The 18,454-nt window shown below is 32.5% G+C and overlaps 2 long non-coding RNA genes across 3 annotated transcripts; one reads left to right on the top strand and one right to left on the bottom strand.

Annotated features, from left to right (window-relative positions):
* Window positions 1-501: 501 nt before the first annotated feature.
* Window positions 502-16,578, top strand: LOC113005124. Its single transcript, XR_005575811.1, has 5 exons — window positions 502-754; window positions 5,975-6,153; window positions 15,726-15,908; window positions 16,137-16,369; window positions 16,494-16,578. It is a non-coding gene; the product is annotated as an uncharacterized LOC113005124 (long non-coding RNA).
* On the bottom strand, window positions 13,332-17,005 carry LOC113005122. Of its 2 annotated transcripts, none has more exons than XR_005575812.1 (3): window positions 16,245-16,380; window positions 15,649-15,927; window positions 13,332-15,300 (listed from the first exon to the last, which is right to left on the bottom strand). It is a non-coding gene; the product is annotated as an uncharacterized LOC113005122 (long non-coding RNA). The 2 variants fall into 2 exon arrangements; XR_005575813.1 differs by lacking the exon at window positions 13,332-15,300 and adding an exon at window positions 16,832-17,005 and having other exon boundaries at window positions 15,729-15,927.
* Between the last annotated feature and the right edge of the window lie 1,449 nt (window positions 17,006-18,454).

The raw sequence follows: 18,454 nt of genomic DNA, 5'->3' as shown, positions 1-18,454 counted from the left end.
AATGAGAAAGTTTGTATTGTTTCTTATATGATTTCTTTAATATTTCTACATTTTCTGTAGAAATTTCTGTTCTTTTCTGCGAATGAGAGTTCTATCTCTTGTCGAAATTTTCTGTAAATATAATTTTCATTGTAAAATAATATTTTTCGCATCGTTACGACGCATAAGATTATTGTATGTACAGTATCAGCAGTGCGAAGTTGCACAGGCAACTAGCAAGCGGCGAGCCGGGTGAGCGCTTCCAGGCTCGCGGTTCACAGACGTATGTCTTTTTAAAAATCGGCGCTGGTTGGATTAGCTTTACTTACTAATTACTGTTTATGTAATAATGTTTTATTAAGCATTATAGAAAAAAATGAGGACTTTTCGACTCAGTTTTAGCAAGGAATAACGCTATATAATTAGTTGGTGCTTTTTAAGAAACACCCTGTATATCTCTTTTTGCTTGTTTTGTTGGCTTTTTATTCTTTTTTTATTGGTATTTTTAATTTTGTTGCACTTTTTTTATCTTTGCAATGTTTTTATAATATTAATATATCACATTTTAATAATATTTTAGGTGAACAATGGTCCCACTACAGAAAACTCATCAGGTCATCATTTTGTAAGGAGATGTTAAATCAATATGCTGTTATACAAAGTGAAAAAGCTGAAATCTTAATAACGTGTCTCAAAAGGCAAATAGAGGAAAAGCCAGGAGAAGCTATTGATATTTGCCCATTCATGTTCAATTGTACTCTTGATATTATCTGCGGTAATATATCGTTTTTTTTTAATTTACAATACATAATATAAAATTACAATATTTTTCAGAAAAAGAAAACACTTGTTAATGCATCACGTTATATATGTATACTACAATTATGTTATTAATTATTTTAAAGAAAGTGAATAAGATATATGAAACAAGTTGAAATTAAGAGAATGGCCATACTTCGGTAAAAAAAAAGAAATGAACATATATATTTAATTAATAAATTTAAGGCCGATGAACGAGCAATAACGGTTGTCACTTATAAAATATTTATTCCGTTACAAAGTCAGTGGGACGTTTCGGACTTACTTGTTCTTCTTCAGCCATGTACGAGTTATTTACATGATTTCGGATCGAGACAAATTAGATTCCTCCGTATTGAGTGTATGTCCGGATGTTACAATCTGTCTGTCATTTTTACCATGTTGACATGATGTAGATGTTCCGTAACGCTAATTCATTGGTGAGACGACGTTTTGTAAATGCGTGTCTCTGTGTGCGAATTTTAGTGTCAACAGGTGTCATAATTTGGGTAAATCAACAATAATAATACTATGGGGAAAGCAACAAACAAAGAACGGAGCGTGTCCGTTTTGCTCGATGTTAAATCTGAGACTCAGATTCAATAAAGATCGATTTCAATAAAGATTGGATCGACGTAATCAAACTCTTTTTTAAAAAAATTTTTTCTCTTATAATCTGTTTGAAAGATGTTATTACTTTTAATCCAAGGATCACTTTTGAAAACGTTTTTCATAATTTGACTTATTTTATCAGATGAAATTTTTTCAGCCAAAAAAGATTCTTGTAATTTTTGTTGAACGATTTCTTGTCTTTTCTCATGAATGTAATTTATTTCAGTAACTATATACTGAATTGTTGATGCTGGAAGTAATAACTTACTTTCTAGTTTTAAGTAAAATTGACCAACATTTTTTAGAAATAAATCTGATTCATCAGCATCGTATTGGGCATTACAAGGTTCATGTTGCACTATCATATTAGGTTGATCATCAATTTCAAGCAGTGTGTTGTTTAATGACTCTTCAGATTCAATAACAGGATTTTCAACAGTAACTATTTCTGCTTGATCATAACAATTTTTATGGATTTTTGATATGTGACTGGTAAAAGAAGATAACACAAAATACCTTCTTTTGCAATTTCGAAACGGACATTGGATTTGTTGATTTTTATTAATGTGCTGTTTCAAATGTTTTATAAGAAGATGAAAGTTATCAAATTCTTTCTTGCAAATGTTGATTGTACATACAAATTTCCCTCTTTAATCAGCAGAACAAGTTATAGACAGAAATGTTACATGTTTCTTTGAGTGTAATCCATGGGTTCGACGTAAGTGTGCTCTTAAATATGTACCACTTTGGAATTTCTTACATCTATCATAACCACAATAATAAAAATGAGTAATGTTTTTATGATAAATATGGTGGTCTAAGTGTTTTTTCAAATATGGAGTTCCAAAATTGCAAAAGTTGCAGTAAAACATTCTAACCTGCAATTTGTTTAAAAAAAACAAACTTTAATTTAATTTATTTGCAATACGCACAAAAAATCTCAGGTAAAATTAGAAGTAAAGGAAATACCCACACAACACGCGTGACTGTTAGTCGACTAGTAGCCGACTTTTCTAAGTTGACTTAAAGGCGACTTTCAATAGTTGACTATAACTCGACAGCAATTAACTGTTTATTGACTATTTGTCGATTTTTGAAAGTCGACAAATGGTTAATAAATAGTCGACTGAAATATAACTCAAAGTCGACGAAAACTTTGTTCTTTTTATGACAAAAGATCTTATACTCTTTTAAGTTATTTATATCTTTTCGACAAAGCGAAAAGATATAAATGATAGATATTTTATCTAGCCAAAAAGACAATATAAAAAGAAATCTTAGTTTTAATTTGCTCGTAGCTCGTTAGCGTCCCTTACGGAAATGAACTATTGGAAAGCTAATAATCACTATTGACTTACAATAGTGATTATTCATTCTCTAATAGTGATTATGTAGCATCTAATAATTGGGTTATTCGCAATAATCATTTCCTAATAGTTTTTGAATGAGTGATTATTGATTTCATAATGAGATTATTTGCAATAATCATTCCCCAATAGTTCTTTTATGAAATGATTATTGATTTCATAATCAGGTTATTTGCAATAATCACCAGCACAGTACTTTTAATAGTTAATATATAAATGATTATTAGTCGACTATTCACAATAAACCCAATAAGAACTGGATTGTTTTATACGTTTATTAAACGCAAGTATGGTATAAAACAGGTATAGATATGTGGCAGATACGTATATAGGTAAAACGGTTTTTATACGTTAGTGCAATATATAGTACGTTTATAATAATCGTTCTTATCACATATATATAATACGGAACGTATTTTATACGTTGAAAAATGGTTTATAAAATGCCAGAAATATTTATAACACGTATAAAAATACTATCAAATACAATTATATACTAATTAAATAAACATTTCTTAAATACGTTTATGATTTGTAAAAGTTGTCCCTTTAAATAACCTATCAAAAATAGAATTTAATATCCAGGTATAATATACTTTTTAATGTAAATATGTTAATAAAAGTTTAAACGTAAATTATATTTATATGTTTTCATTGCAGCAATATTTAAACGAATAATAAACGTATTTTATACACATTCGGTATAGCTAATTAAAGGTTTATTGAAAACGTATATTATTTATGAAATGAAAAACATTTATAAATCATTTTAGAAATATCGAATATGGTTAAAATCCAAGACATTCAATTATTAATAGTTATTTTACACGTAAAAACATATTACGGTGCTCTCAAAAATCGAGCGATTTGCTTTGGTTTTGAATCTCAAACATAGACTTTGTACTATGTCTATGGTCTCAAAGCTTTTTCGCGACGCCAGTCTTCGCGTCTTCGCGGCTTGCGCGGCTTCCACTAGGTGGCCACGCCGCGGAAGATTTTCTCGTGAGTCGAGTGCGGCCACAAGCATTATATCTAGGCGCTACCGCGACTGTTTTTCTAAATCGCAGTTCAGTAAAACTTTTGGGAATTAATTGTTGTAATCTCGAGACGAAATTCGCTTTCGTTCTTTTCAAATGTGATGTGTATGTGGTTCGCTGTTCCACATAAAATTTTATATTTTTACGTGTAAATAACAATTTGTATTGTTATTAAATCTTGTATATAAATGTTTAATTCAAATTTAATCTTTATTTAATCCTTTTGAACCAAAAGGAAGAAATATTTTTTTGGAAACTATAACTTATTACGTTTAAATTATTGATTTATCAATCGTATTTTATACGACTATATAAATTGTAGTGACTAATAGTCGACAAATAGTCGACTCACAGTCAACTTATTGTCAACTTGAAAAGTCGACTGACAGTCAACTACTTTTGGGACATTCGTCTACTATCAGTCGACTCACAGTCGACTGACAGATTGACTTAAAAGTCAACTCTTGCCTTTTATAGTCAGCTTAAAGTCGGCTCATAGTCGACTTCGTGTTGTGTGGGTATGCTCAATATGGCCTAATATTCAATGTCATCTATTTGTTGTTTTTAATAGTTACATGGCAAATTAAACAAAATAAAGCGTACTTACTAATATATCATACTTACTTTAATTATGCTGCGAGTTGTCTAAATATAAAAATATAAATATAAACTTAATACTAAGCCACATCGGTCACATACGCACAAGATTTTACATTTATCGCATTCTTTTTATTTCAATTTTCTCATTGTTTTTTTTTTCAAACAGCGCCAGGTTTTTGTACATTAAAACTTTTTTAAATTAAATACATCTACTTGGGAGAAAACAAAAACATTTTTCAATAAGAATATAAAGATGGCATTACTTGGGTTTTGTTAAAAACAAATTATAGACACCGCCACTTGGATTTTATTTAAAAAATAAAGATAATACTGCTTGGATTTGTTAAAAATAGTACAGTATTTATTTAAAAGGGTAACATAATATTTTCTTCATAATTATAAATTGGCGCAATTTAAAAATTTTATACACTTTTTTTGTAAAAATACATATTTAAGTTAAATTAGATTACTCAATCTTAAAATTTTATTTATTTTTAAGTAAATACTACTAAAGTTGGAACAAGATTTTTCAATGAGAAAGCAAAAATAATACCACTTGTGTTTTGTATAAAAAATAATGGTTAAAAGCGCACGCACGCGCGCACACATACATACACACACACACACTTGGCACTTTCTTTTTACCTTCTTTTGAAAAACATAACTATTTTGTATTAATTTTGTTAACGTGAATTAAATCATGAGAAATTTTAATTTATTACCATTTATTATTTAATATGACTGTTTAGATCAGGCCAGTCTAAAATTCAGCTCGAAAGCCAAACGTTTTCATTCCTTCGTCACCTTGATATAATACTGAGACGAAGAATAAACAAAAAAAAAAAAATACATCTATCAGCTCTGCAAACATTCGAAGCTTTAGAGTCTTTTTTTGTTTCTCTATCTCGCTCTATCGAGGTGACGAATAAGGGTTGGTCTCGTGAATGGATTTTGGATAAACCTGATCTAAATAGTCGTATTAAATAATAAATTAAAATAATTAACATAAATTTAATAACTTTTACATGAAATTTAATATACATAACGCATAAACGTTTTTAGAAAATTTAATGTGAATGCGTATAAAATTAAATGTTCATGTACATGACATTTCAACACAAAGACAGAAAATATATCAATGTACATGTGTATGAAATTTAATATTTTTAATATAAAATCTAATAAATTTTACATAAAATTTAATATACGTAAATGAACATTTTTATAAAATTTAATGTTCATGTACATAACATTTCAACACAAAGACGGAAAATATATCAATGTACATGTGTATAAAGTTTAATATTCTATATATAATATCTAATAAACTTTATATAAAATTTAATATATATATATATGCATGAACTACAATGTATATGCACGTTAAATTCAATGCAGAGATTAAATATATATTAAATTAATTGCAATTAATTGCAATTATAAGTTTTTGAACAGTAAAAATAAATGTCAACTAGGGAAATGTGTGCATAATGCACCCGAAAATTCTAGATCTTTTTCTTTAATAATAATAATTATTCAAAATTCTCAAGATTTAATCCACATTAACTAAATTATTTTCAGATTTTTTATTCAACTAAAGAAAAGTGTGACAAAAAGGCCCGTTTTTACATCGTTTGTTATTAAATCAATGTTATGATTGAAGTGAGGAATAGCCATGCGTTTTGATGTACAAAAAAATATGTAAACATACTATGGATCTCGAGCATTAGCAACTGGATGAGGAAAGCCGATTCAAACATGTACGTACAAACGCCATTACGACTAATATTTTCACTATTAAATATAGCATCTTTATAAAATATTCTGTACTTTTAATGTTAAAATATGATATATAAAATTATAATGTATAAGACGTAATTTTTTATGTTTTCATTAACTGACGTAATTTTAACTAGCACCATCGGATTTCTCAACAACTAATATAAGAAATAATATTCGTTTTGCGTTCCCCGAATGAATTAAAAACGATTCTTTTCATCACACTCTTTTTTTTAGATATTTTAACAAAATCTTTACGTATAATTAACTAAAATTATAATCGAAAAAACCAAAAATCGCAATTTTTATACGTGTAAAAAAAAGTATACAAACACTTACCGTTGTATCCTTCGATTGACAGCAATAGATCGTAAAAAGTAGCATCAAATGTTTATACAAAAATCGAAAATTGAAAGGTTGTCTCACTTTGTCAAGGTAGATCTCACTGGAAGATTCACACTTCGAACGAGAGTTCGATTGTATCCAGCAGGGATTAAAAGGTAGTTGCGGATTCAATCTAAAGAACTCGATTGTATCTTGCAGAAAGAAAAAAGAGTTGCGACCCAATTGAAAGAGAGTTCGATTGTATCCTGCAGAAAGTAAAGAGAGTAATAGAGGGAGGAAAGGAAGGGTAGTGAAATAATACTGGGTATATAAGTATTTTGAAAAATATAATAAAAATCTTACTAGAGAGAGAAGGTAGTCTTATGGAGAGTAAAAATAATGGATGGCTAAGACTTACTTTTGGATGAAATTTATGAAGGTGCAAATAATTTGGTGTTTGGCGGAGCGGATTCAGCTTACAACGGTGGACGGCTGGTCAACGGTCGGCACTCAGAGTATTTGGAAGTTGCAGAAGAACTCGTTGACTAAATTCTCACAGCGCCACGTCAAATTTAAGTGTGATGAATACGAATCCGAACGTCCGAACAAATTCGGACATATAATGTCACGGAATGTGCGACAGATCGAACTGGAGTGAATTATGAATCGCGAACAACGAATGGCGAAAAATGAGCGAAATGCTCAGGAGCTCCTTCTTTTTATACCCAATTCTGCCTATGGTTCCTATGGGATTTTAATCCGCAGGTGTACTGTCTCTTATTGTTACCCACGCGTTCTCAGAACGTTCGGTTTCTAATCTGTTTTTCATCTGCGTAATCCATCCTGTCGGTTAGGTTCCTTAGAAGATCGTTACCTATTAATTGCGCGACAAGTGTTTCGTGTCGATGGGCTCAATCATCCGCGTTTCAACGCTTGCTTCCGCCAAAACCGGCACGTGTCAAGCGTAGACCAACCGTATTGACTCGACCGGACAATCTTAGCTTATTTGCGCGGTTAAGATAGACCATTTGTTCGCGATTTTCGGTTGCTTGGCCGCATCGATTTCGAAAAAAAAGAATTGTTACTCCGCAGAACGTAATACCCACCCGCCTTAGACAAATGTTGGGGGTACACAACTAAGAAGGATAATTCTTTTTTTTCGCGGGTATTTTTTCTTCAAGGGAGGATCCACATGTAAGATTTCTCTTAGATGTGTATCCTGAGGTTCTAAGGGAGGAGCAGGAAAGGAAAAATACATCTTTTTCTTAATCCTTTCGTGCTCTTTTTACAATACAAGTTTCTTTTTCTTACAAGGAGTTAGTTTCCTTATTTCGCTTGCTTATTATATATGTATATTTTATATATATATATATATTTTTTTTTTTTACGTACATATAAGAATACATGCGCGTTGACAGCTCAATCACAATTACTGATGTGACATTCGATTGGTTAATATAATGATGTGAGACATCCTCTTATTTCAGAAATGACATTATTAAACTATAAGTTCGAATATTGAAACACGTGTATGTTCCGGGGTTTTACTGTTTAATCCTTACATCCCTTTTTTATCTCTCCGTTTTTTCACATCTTCTGGCCTTTACCTGGGCAAAGCATCTGTGGCTTCCCCCACTCTTAGGGTCTCACTCCGTGCTTGCAGGCCCACGGATGCCGTTTTCGATGCAGTTTAGCGTCAGTTTGCCAGCGTGGGCATCGCAGTGCATCTCGTCGAGTTTTTCCTTTTACGTTAAATATAAGTAACGAGTGCGGGATTGATTGGCTGGTTGACGCGGGTAAAAAGTGGTTCAATTAGTTTTACTTAATGTAATGGATTTGCGAGATTTTTACCTTGCATGGAATGTAAGGGAGAGCGACAGCAGGGAGGGAAAAAGCCTCCTTATTTTTCGTTGGATATTTGAAAGGTTTTTTTTTTAGAGAAAACTTCAAAGTAATTTTTGTTACAAGAAGGAGGAAGTTTCATTCTCTATCTTAGTTCAAATTATATGTATATGTATATATATATTTTTTTTTATTAGTAAAGTGATCGTGCCATCAAAAAATTATTTAAATCAAGGTATTGTGGTTTACATAACTATCAACTTACTAATAAATCTCTCTAAAAGACCTATTTTCTGCCTTGTATAAAAATCATTACTTTTTAAGAGGAAAAGTTTGCTGGAGTTATACGTTCTAGGCGATAGTTAATATTACAATTGCTTCATTGTTATTCATAGATGCTTAACAATTATGTTTATTGCTCGCGATAATCGGCATGACAAACTTTTCCTGATCTTAAACTTATCCTAGCGATCTTTACGATTTAGTTTACCTATTTACTCGTAGATAGGTAGGTATATTTGTATTATATAGAAGCAGGAAAGAAAAAGGCGACCACCAAATCTCCTTCCTTTTTCATTCGTGTTCTTGGTTACTTATTCATTTGTTGTTAATTACTTTACAATATTTAAGACGTTGATATTTTATGCTTGTATACATAACTAAATGTTTACATTTGTTGTGTAATATTTACTTAAATAATAATATAATTAGCTGAGGTAACATTAGATAAGATAATAAACTTTAATCCTTAATTATTTTACTAAGAGCAAGTGATTTTTGTAACGAAAAAATTTTTCTAATTGACTTTTGAAAGAAATATGTTGATATTTTAATTCAAAATGATTCTTTGAGTACATTCTATATGATTTTCTATTAATTCATTTTTTATTATATTTAAATTAATTTTAAATATTTTAAAGTCTGCTACTATATATAAACTTATTGTTAGGCTGCGTTCCGATATACACTGCAAGTACTGAAAATCTATAGTTCACGTTACGTATACTATAGATTTTCAGTACTGGCAGTGAATTTCGGAACGCAGCCTTAGTCTAGGACAGTTCCAATGTCCTAGGACAGTTCCAACGTCCTCAAGTTTGACAGTCTGAATTTATATTGCTATTAGTGATCACAATTTGGTGTATTGTTGTACTATTAATTCATTCAAGATATCTCATGTATTTTTCATTAATGTAAGTAATCATTCAATAATTATTCCTTTCTTGATAATTTAATAAATTGTTAATTATATATTAGCTTTATGATATTAAATATTGTGTTATAATTAGAAATTATTTTATTCTTAAAATAATGCACAAAAATACTTGTCATTTTTGCTTACCTTTTCTATTAGAAATTATAAAATAATCATTATCGTCTGAAATGAAACACTATCAGAAACATTTTCCTGAGCTGACATAAAATTTATAAATATAATATGTAAAAGATTATGATAAAATTATGTTCATCATAATATGATAAAGACAACCAAAGTAATCTTTCAATCGTTAAAGTATTAAGTGCGCAAATTAATTCGGTGCATTTTTTGCGGAGCAATCGTTTTTAATTGAAACTTTTAATTGAAATGCGAAAAGAGTGCTCCGTCTCAAATGCTACTTGTCGATCGCCGTGTTGACAGTTGTTTCGTGAGGTCATAATGCCTTCTTCATCAAGGCATATTGGGTTTTGAGCACTTGGAGATACACACGTACGAACTACAAAGTGATGAAAAAACATTTAGTTTTAAAACAGAGTTATGATATAAAATGTAAAATACGGAATTAATTTGCACACCTAATAGTAACAAAGTAACATTTTTTATCAAATTTTTAAAGTAATTAAGACTATGAAACAAAATTATCTTTATTGTTTTTACGTTCATCTTTAAGTAAGCAAACATCCTAGATAGACAAAAAGATGTATCCTATGATCTATCCTCTTTCAAGAGCAATTCTAGTACCCATTGATTGAAGTCTTGAACATGTTTCAATCATTGGGTGCTGAAACTGTTTTTAAAATAAGATCCGCATCGATTGACGATTAAGATTAAACTTTGATCAATGGATGTTGGGACTGTTATTGAAAAAAATGACAGCAACTTGATAGCAACAACTTTGCAAGTACTAAATTTGATGTTGAAATGTTGCTATTTATTTGTTATTAATAGAATTGGAAATTACTTGAATGCAACCTTACGGACAAAATGCTGTCTCATCTTGTTCCAAGTTTATCAAACTTGGTTGCTGCAACATTGTTGGCAACATGACAACAAACTCATTGCATTTGGCTATCTGAGTTAATCGGTGCTGGGACAAACTTTATTTTTTCGAGAATAGAGTCCGCGTTGATCTAAGCTCTTTATCGAGCTTAGATCAATGGGTGCTGGGACTGTTCTCGAAAAAAATGACAGCAACTTGATAGCAACAACTTTGCAAGTACTAAATTCAATGTTGAAATGTTGCCATTTATTTGCCATTAATAGAATTGGAAATCACTTGAGTGCAACCTTACAGACAAAATGCTGTCTCACCTTGTCCCTAGTTTATCAAACTTGATTGCTGCAACATTGTTGGCAACATGACAACAAACTCACTGCATTTAGCTACCTGAGTTAATGAGTGCTGGGACAAACTTTATTCTTTCGAGAATAGAGTCCGCGTTGATCGACGCTCTTTATCGATCTTAGATCAATGGGTGCTGAGACTGTTCTCGAAAAAAATGACAGCAACTTGATAGCAACAACTTTGCAAGTAATAAATTCAATGTTGAAATGTTGCTATTTATTTGCCATTAATAGAATTGGAAATCACTCGAGTGCAACCATACAGACAAAATGCTGTCTCACCTTGTCCCGAGTTTATCGGACTTGGTTGCTGTAACATTGTTGGCAACATGACAACAAACCCACTGCATTTAGCTACCTGAGTTAATGAGTGCTGGGACAAACTTTTATTCTTTCGAGAATAGAGTCCGCGTTGATCGACGCTCTTTATCGAGCTTAGATCAATGGGTGCTGGGACTGTTCTCGAAAAAAATGACAGCAACTTGATAGCAACAACTTTGCAAGTACTAAATTCAATGTTGAAATGTTGCTATTTATTTGCCATTAATAGAATTGGAAATCACTCGAGTGCAACCTTACAGACAAAATGCTGTCTCACCTTGTCCCGAGTTTATCGAACTTGGTTGCTGCAACATTGTTGGCAACATGACAACAAACTCACTGCATTTGGCTACCTGAGTTAATGGGTGCTGGGACAAACTTTATTCTTTCAAGAACAGAGTCCGCGTTGATTGACGCTTTTAATCAAGCTTTAATTAATGGGTGCTGGGACTGTTCTTGAAAGAAGATAGAATCCGCATTGGTCCACGACTAAGATTAAATTTTAATTAGTGAGTGCTGGGATTCTTCTTTCGACAACGGAATCCACGTTGTTTGACGCTCTTATCGAGCTTCAATCAATATGTGCTGGAGGATGCTTTTGTCTATGTGGGATGCTAGGTTATTCAAAAATGAATTCGAGAACAAAAAAGTAATTTTGTTTTTGCTTAATTGGTTTTAATTACTTTAAAAGTTACTTAAAAATATGTTACTATATATTTTAATAAAATATTACTTTTGTCGCCTTTTCTATCAAAAAAACAACTGCTATTTAACTTTTTTCATCCAATGATTGGATAACAGCACTGGAAATAAATATTATTTGTATTCTTTATATTAATGTTTAAAAGTATTATAATACATTATAAATATTATAAATACATCTAAAAATATTATGTTACAAATTGGAATTAAATTAAAATAGGTTTTCATAATTTGCGAATTATACAAAACGTCAAATGAAAAAAAATGTATTCTCAAGAAAATATTTAGCATTAGAAGAAGAATTAGAAGTAAAGAATATTAAAAGTAAAATGAGACGTTTCTATAAGAAAAGTAAGTGCAATATTTAACGTTCCTAAAGCTACGTGATTTAAAAAATATAAAAACAATATTTTAGTAAAAACGACTAAAAAAAAAGTTTTTCACAAAAAGCGAAGTTGAAAAAATTTGGTAATATTATATTATAATACTAATGTAAAATATTTTATTCACACATAAATGAAAATGAGTTTACTAATTTTATCATTGTTTATATTTTCTTTTACATATTTTTAATATCTGTAGCTTTCAAGCCTCACAACTCGGAAAGTACTCAACGAAAATAAACTTTCTTGTAATGTTTTGGAAAGGTCTCGAGATAAGCTACAAGAATATGCAATAAAAAGTTAGGTGTTCCATTTAAAAAAGTTAATGTAATTTCGATCTGACCTTGGCGACGCCATCCAAAGTCAAACTGATAAGATCAGTAAATAGATCTTTTTAAACCCTACAACTTTTGTCTGAATCACTTTTTCCTAAAATGCTTAGTTTTCGAGATATTTCGCCGTCCCGGAACTTTTCTCGCACCCTGTATATTGCAGTTTACTAAAAAATAAAAAAAAATTTTGCAATTTGAAATTGAAAGAAAACTTTTAAGGAAACGATAAAATTATATATTTCATGTCGTTTTAAGAATACTAAAATAATGTTTTGGTGAGATTATGAGATAACTACGATGGCAAATCGTACTATTATAGTAAACAAAAATACGTAGAATAATACGCATAATATCAAGTAATTATAAAATAAAGTATAAAATTCCCACCGATAATGGTCTCCTCAGGAATACCGTTATTTTTGAAAAAGTTAAACAAGTCATTTCAATCCTTCCTAGATATAAATTTGCCTATAGGTCTATATAAAGAAACAATAGAAATACTATTATTTAAAAAGCTTTTACAAAAGATTGATATACAATCAATTTTTAATTCAGTTATTCTCCAAAAAAGCCTCCAGGTCGTGTAAAATAGTGTGTGTGTGTGTGCGCGCGTGTGCGCGTGTGCGCGCGCGCGTGTTTGTGTGTGTGTGTGTGTGAGTGTGTTTGTGTGTGTGTGTGTGTGTGTGTGTGTGTGTGTGTGTGTGTGTGTGTGTGTGTGTGTGTGTGTGTGTGTGTGTGTGTGTGTGTGTGAGCAGGGGATTGGAAGCAATATGTTGAGATAAATTTATTACTCTAAAATTTCGTTGATGTCGGCGGAGTTTGGGGGAAAAAAATGGGATAGATAGAGGGGAGAGAGACTGATATAGTGGCTTCGCTTGGGAGGTTTGGAAGAACAGAGCGAAGCTCTTCAAAGACAAACTCACGAGGGCCGATGGCATACGTGCCTCCGTGGTGAGGGGATGGAGCGACGGGATATGACGAGACGAGTGACTCCAACGTCTGGTGAGGACCGGGAGTGAAATAAAATCGAGGAGGGGGTGGTTCGTAAGGGATTTCTTCCAGTATTTCTATACTGGGATTTGGGGGGTGGGGAGGAGAGCATATACAAATCTCTTCGTATAGGAATTCCACGCTAGCGGTGGAATTTGCTGGAGAAGCAGGACTACTCGAGATTGGGGAGTAAGTAAGTGTCAAAGATATTGAGAGAGTGGGTGAAAAGGGTTGAAAATGTCGCGGGGATTGTTCGGGTTCCTGAGTAGTCCGAGAGAAGTCCTCGTAAGTGGCGTCAAAGAAGTATCGAACCCCGGCAAGTGGCTCTGGACGGGAGCGCGAATTTCTCACTTGAGGATGATTAAATGTTAAATAATAAAAAAAAAATAATAATAATAATAATAAAAAAGGGGTGGAGTGAATGTTCAGAGATTCACTGTTCGGAAAATCCTTGAACCACCTTTGTAGTGGAACTCGTGTAGTGGTCCGGACCCGTAAGAGATCTGGTCACAGTGACTGCGTGGATCCGCGACATTCTACGGTGGTGGACGGCGAGCACGGTTCCAGGTGTAATATGATGTTCTCACTCGCGAGAGAATTAGTTATGAAATTTCACCAAGTTTTTGAGTTCGGCACTTTGCACTAGGAGAACTTATTGCCACAAACGACTAAGTTTTAATTAAAGAGGTTCGATCGCACAGACTCGAGCATTCAGGATGCCACGGACTATGCGACGAGTAGGATCGGGATGGTAGTGACGGTAGTGATCGCTCCGCTGGAAAATTCTCTATTTTATACTATTGCTTCCTTTGTTCTAAGAGGGCCGTGTGCACCAATTTTGTTGTCTAAACGCCTACGCGCGGCCTAACCCTTTGCCTACGGGACACGTGTCCGGCATCGAGTTACGCCGTTCATTCAACGGGTCTCGTCACTTCTTTCTCGGTAATTATTGTTATGAGAACGTGCGCGACCCGTCATCTAATCACTAAGAATTGTGACAGATTTTGATTTAGTGTTCTATGGGCGCTAAGTTTCTGGAAGCCGAAAGTGATGTATACTTATGCCTTTCGGCTTCCTGATTTTAATATTTACCGATGGAGTTTTATACGTTTCCGGGGTCGAGCAACGTGTTACCTCGAAGGGCTCCCATAAATTATTTTTTGTGTCAGCGAGTTTATTCGTCCGGCTAATATGACGTTATTATTTGACACTTCTTTATAATTTATGGTGCTTTGATTTGCGACATTTCTTTTATAATTTATGATGTTTTGATTTTGGTGACATTTCTCACTTGCCTCAGTGGCGTATTTATGTCTTACTGTATTCCTGGAAATCGAAGTGAGATTAAGTGGGTCATCGTTGCTCGGCTTCCGTCACATAGTGTATCCGTCGTCAAAAGAAAAGAATCGTTACGTTGCTGGACGTAACAATTATTAATAAACAAAATTGTTAACAAGTATATCTGTCTAGGACTACATGCTCCCTTTATTTTACATTGTCTTTATAATTAAAAGTCTTAATATATGATATTAAAAAATGTAATTACTTTATATGTTATTACCTTTAAATCATCTGGATGACGAATAAATACCATAGGCACAAATAAATTCCATATTTTAAAAATTGGATAATATAGGTCACTTAATGTGATTAGAAGCTGCCAGAGAATATCTGAAAAATATGTAAGTATCTCATATATACAAATACACTTGACAGTAAAATGAAAGTATATAAATATACAAATTTCGAGAAAGTGAAACATCATTAAAAACGTTTATATAAGCATTTTTTTAAGTATACTTTTATCTTAAAGTCTCTACTTTTTATATCGATACTTGAGTAAACAATTTACTGATTTTTGACTAAGAATCGACGACGACCAACGAAGCAATATATAAGAGCTTAACGCTTGTAATTATTGTATCAAAAACGGTATTGAGAGTGCCGCAGTCAGTGAGAGAGGTATCCGATACAGCGGTTAACAAATTTCGGAGAAATATTTTGAAAGTTGTAACTTACCTGCTGATCCAAATAATAAAATAATGATTGGATAATGTTTTGATCTTGATATTTTATTTATTAATTTACTTTTTAAGGTCCGTTGCTATATCACATATTTGGTTTGATTCTGTCCATGGGGAAATTTTCCAAACTGAGAAATCACCACCTTTCTTAATAATCATCAGTCCATGATTAACGTAACACAGCTTACGACCAATCCGGCCGTTTACGACCGCATTTGACATATATGGGGTTAAGTATCCCAAAATACACCCGAGGTAAACATTGCTAATTTTTCTTTAAACATAAATTTTTGAGTTAGAATTATAAAGTTAAATATTCAACTAAAAATACAGGTATAAACAGATAATATATAGTATAAATATTAATATATTGTATAGTATATATTGCAGTTTACTAAAAAATAAAGAAAATATTTTGCGATTTAAAATTGAAAGAAAACTTTTAAGGAAACGATAAGATTACATATTTCATGTCGTTTTTAGAATACTAAAATAATGTCTTGGTGATATTATGAGTATCAGATCGATGGCAAATCGTACTATTTTAGTACACAATGTTTGGTAAACAATAATACATGGAATAATACGCACATATCAAGAGTTAGCCAGGCAACGGCGAGTTCCAAGGAAAAAGCTTACGAAATTATGAAAGAATTGGATGTCTGTCAACGATGTCCTTATGATTTTTGAAGGATTCACAGGCTACTCATCAGATGGTGAGTATAAACTAGCACAATAATTTCTACGTTTATATATATATAGTTATTAAAGCATCAAAAATGTCAATATTCTTATCGATGAAATCTGTTAAGATTAGCCTATTATTCTGTTTTATGTAAGATGACTCATTATTTCATCCTGTTTGAAATTCAAGGAACTTAACAAGGATAAAATGATACATGCGTATCATGTATGTAAAACGGAAAATATATAAAAGAAACTTTAGAATATCACACCAAAACCACATATTCGTTTGAAGTTAAACCTTTGCAAAATATCAAACAACAATAATAGGAATACAAATAAAAGCACAGCAACAAAATCCAATGCAACGGAATTCTATATGTTCCTCAATCAGAAATTAGACTCGTTAATATATTAGCCTTATTTTTATTAATATTGACGTTTTTTAATGAGCTTAAGCATTATTACATTTCATGATAAACCAATTTACTGACCTTTGATGAGGTTAATATAATTAAGTTGCTCTTAAACTTGATTATATTAGCACAGTTCACTTAGTTAATTTTTGGTACTCGTAATGGATAAACAATAAACGCGTCCACATACGTTTGTTGCCTCAAACGGACCAACGGACTTCACAGCAGATTCAATCAGAGTCAACAACGACGTCAATGACGGCCACGGAACAACGTTAGGTTATAATTCTCGCCATGGACATAGAAATATAGGGACAGAGAGCATTACGATGCGGGTGGTAGCTACTGCGGAATGTTGCGACGAGGTAAAGTGTGTCTAAGTCTGATTGGCCGTTACCGTGCGCGTGCACAAATGGAAGATGTTTTTTACGAGATCTCTTAAAGATATCTTTAAGACATCTTTTAGAGATGTATGAAAGATGTCTTTTACGAGACGTCTTGAAGATATCTTTCAGACATTATTTAAAGAAGTCTTCAAGATGTTTTGTTTAAGACATCTTTTAGATGCCTTGAAGATGTCTTTTTCAAGACATCTTTTCTGAGATGTCTTTAAGATGTCTTTTAGATGTCTTGAAGACATTAATGCTGCGAAATGTTTACTGGGATTGGTCCTCATTGGTCGATTGAATATTTTTCTCAAAAAGTTTACGTTTTTTAATTTTGCCTAGATTACAAACAGACGGAGGTTTAGACCAATTTGAAAAAATTCTGGGATATATAGAATACATGTGTTATTTCTGGCCAAATCTCTGATACAGTATATAAAAATTTTCCATTATTAATTTAATTATTATTTTATGTAACCATAACATTTTATTTTTATTAACACGTTAATTGCCACGCCGGTCCTTAGGTACTGGCGCTAGACTTTCCGTTCAGGTCTCGCTGGTAGAACCAACGGCAAAGGTCTGCCGTTGGGCAGACAGCCTTGCCTATCGACGGCCCGGAAAGGGGACGCTTGACGGCTAACTGTGGCATCAACGGAACGGCACGTAAAACCGGCGTGGCACTTATCGTATTAAATAATCACGTATTCCCAAGTACTAACTTTATCATAAAAGTAAAGTAAACACGTAGATTAAATAGTAGACGACGTTATATATACGAGGTGTGTTCAAAAAGTATCGCGAATTTTGAATTTTCGCGGGTTACGTATATTCGAATTTCGATCTTTTTGTGGCGTTATGTTGGTACTCATGTCTCTCACTTATGCCGACAAGCTCGGCCATTTTGAATGTTCACTTAATTGTTGACAGCTGCTTTGCTTGCACGTGTTTTGGATCGTCTTCGATTTTTACCTATTCAAAAAAATGGATCAAAGAACCTGTATCAAATTTTGTGTGAAAAACGAAATTAAGTGCGCGGATGCATTCCGAATGTTGACTGTGGCATACGGAGAAGCTACCTTGGACCGAAGCAACGTTTGTCGGTGGTACAAAATGTTCTCAGAAGGCCGAGAAGATGTGAACGACGAAGAGCGTGCCGGACGCCCGAGCACTTCAACAACAGACGAAAAAATTAATTAAGTGGAGAAAATGGTATTGGCCAATCGTCGAATCACCGTTAGAGAAGTTGCTGAGGACCTAAACATATCGATTGGCTCCTGCCATTCGATTTTTATCAATGATTTGGGCATGAGAC

The sequence above is a fragment of the Solenopsis invicta genome, chromosome 11 (assembly GCF_016802725.1).
Source record: "Solenopsis invicta isolate M01_SB chromosome 11, UNIL_Sinv_3.0, whole genome shotgun sequence".
In the NCBI taxonomy this organism is placed as follows: Eukaryota; Metazoa; Arthropoda; class Insecta; order Hymenoptera; family Formicidae; genus Solenopsis; species Solenopsis invicta.
The sequence above is the reverse complement of the archived record's forward strand: the minus strand, read 5'-3'. Positions and strand labels throughout refer to the sequence as shown.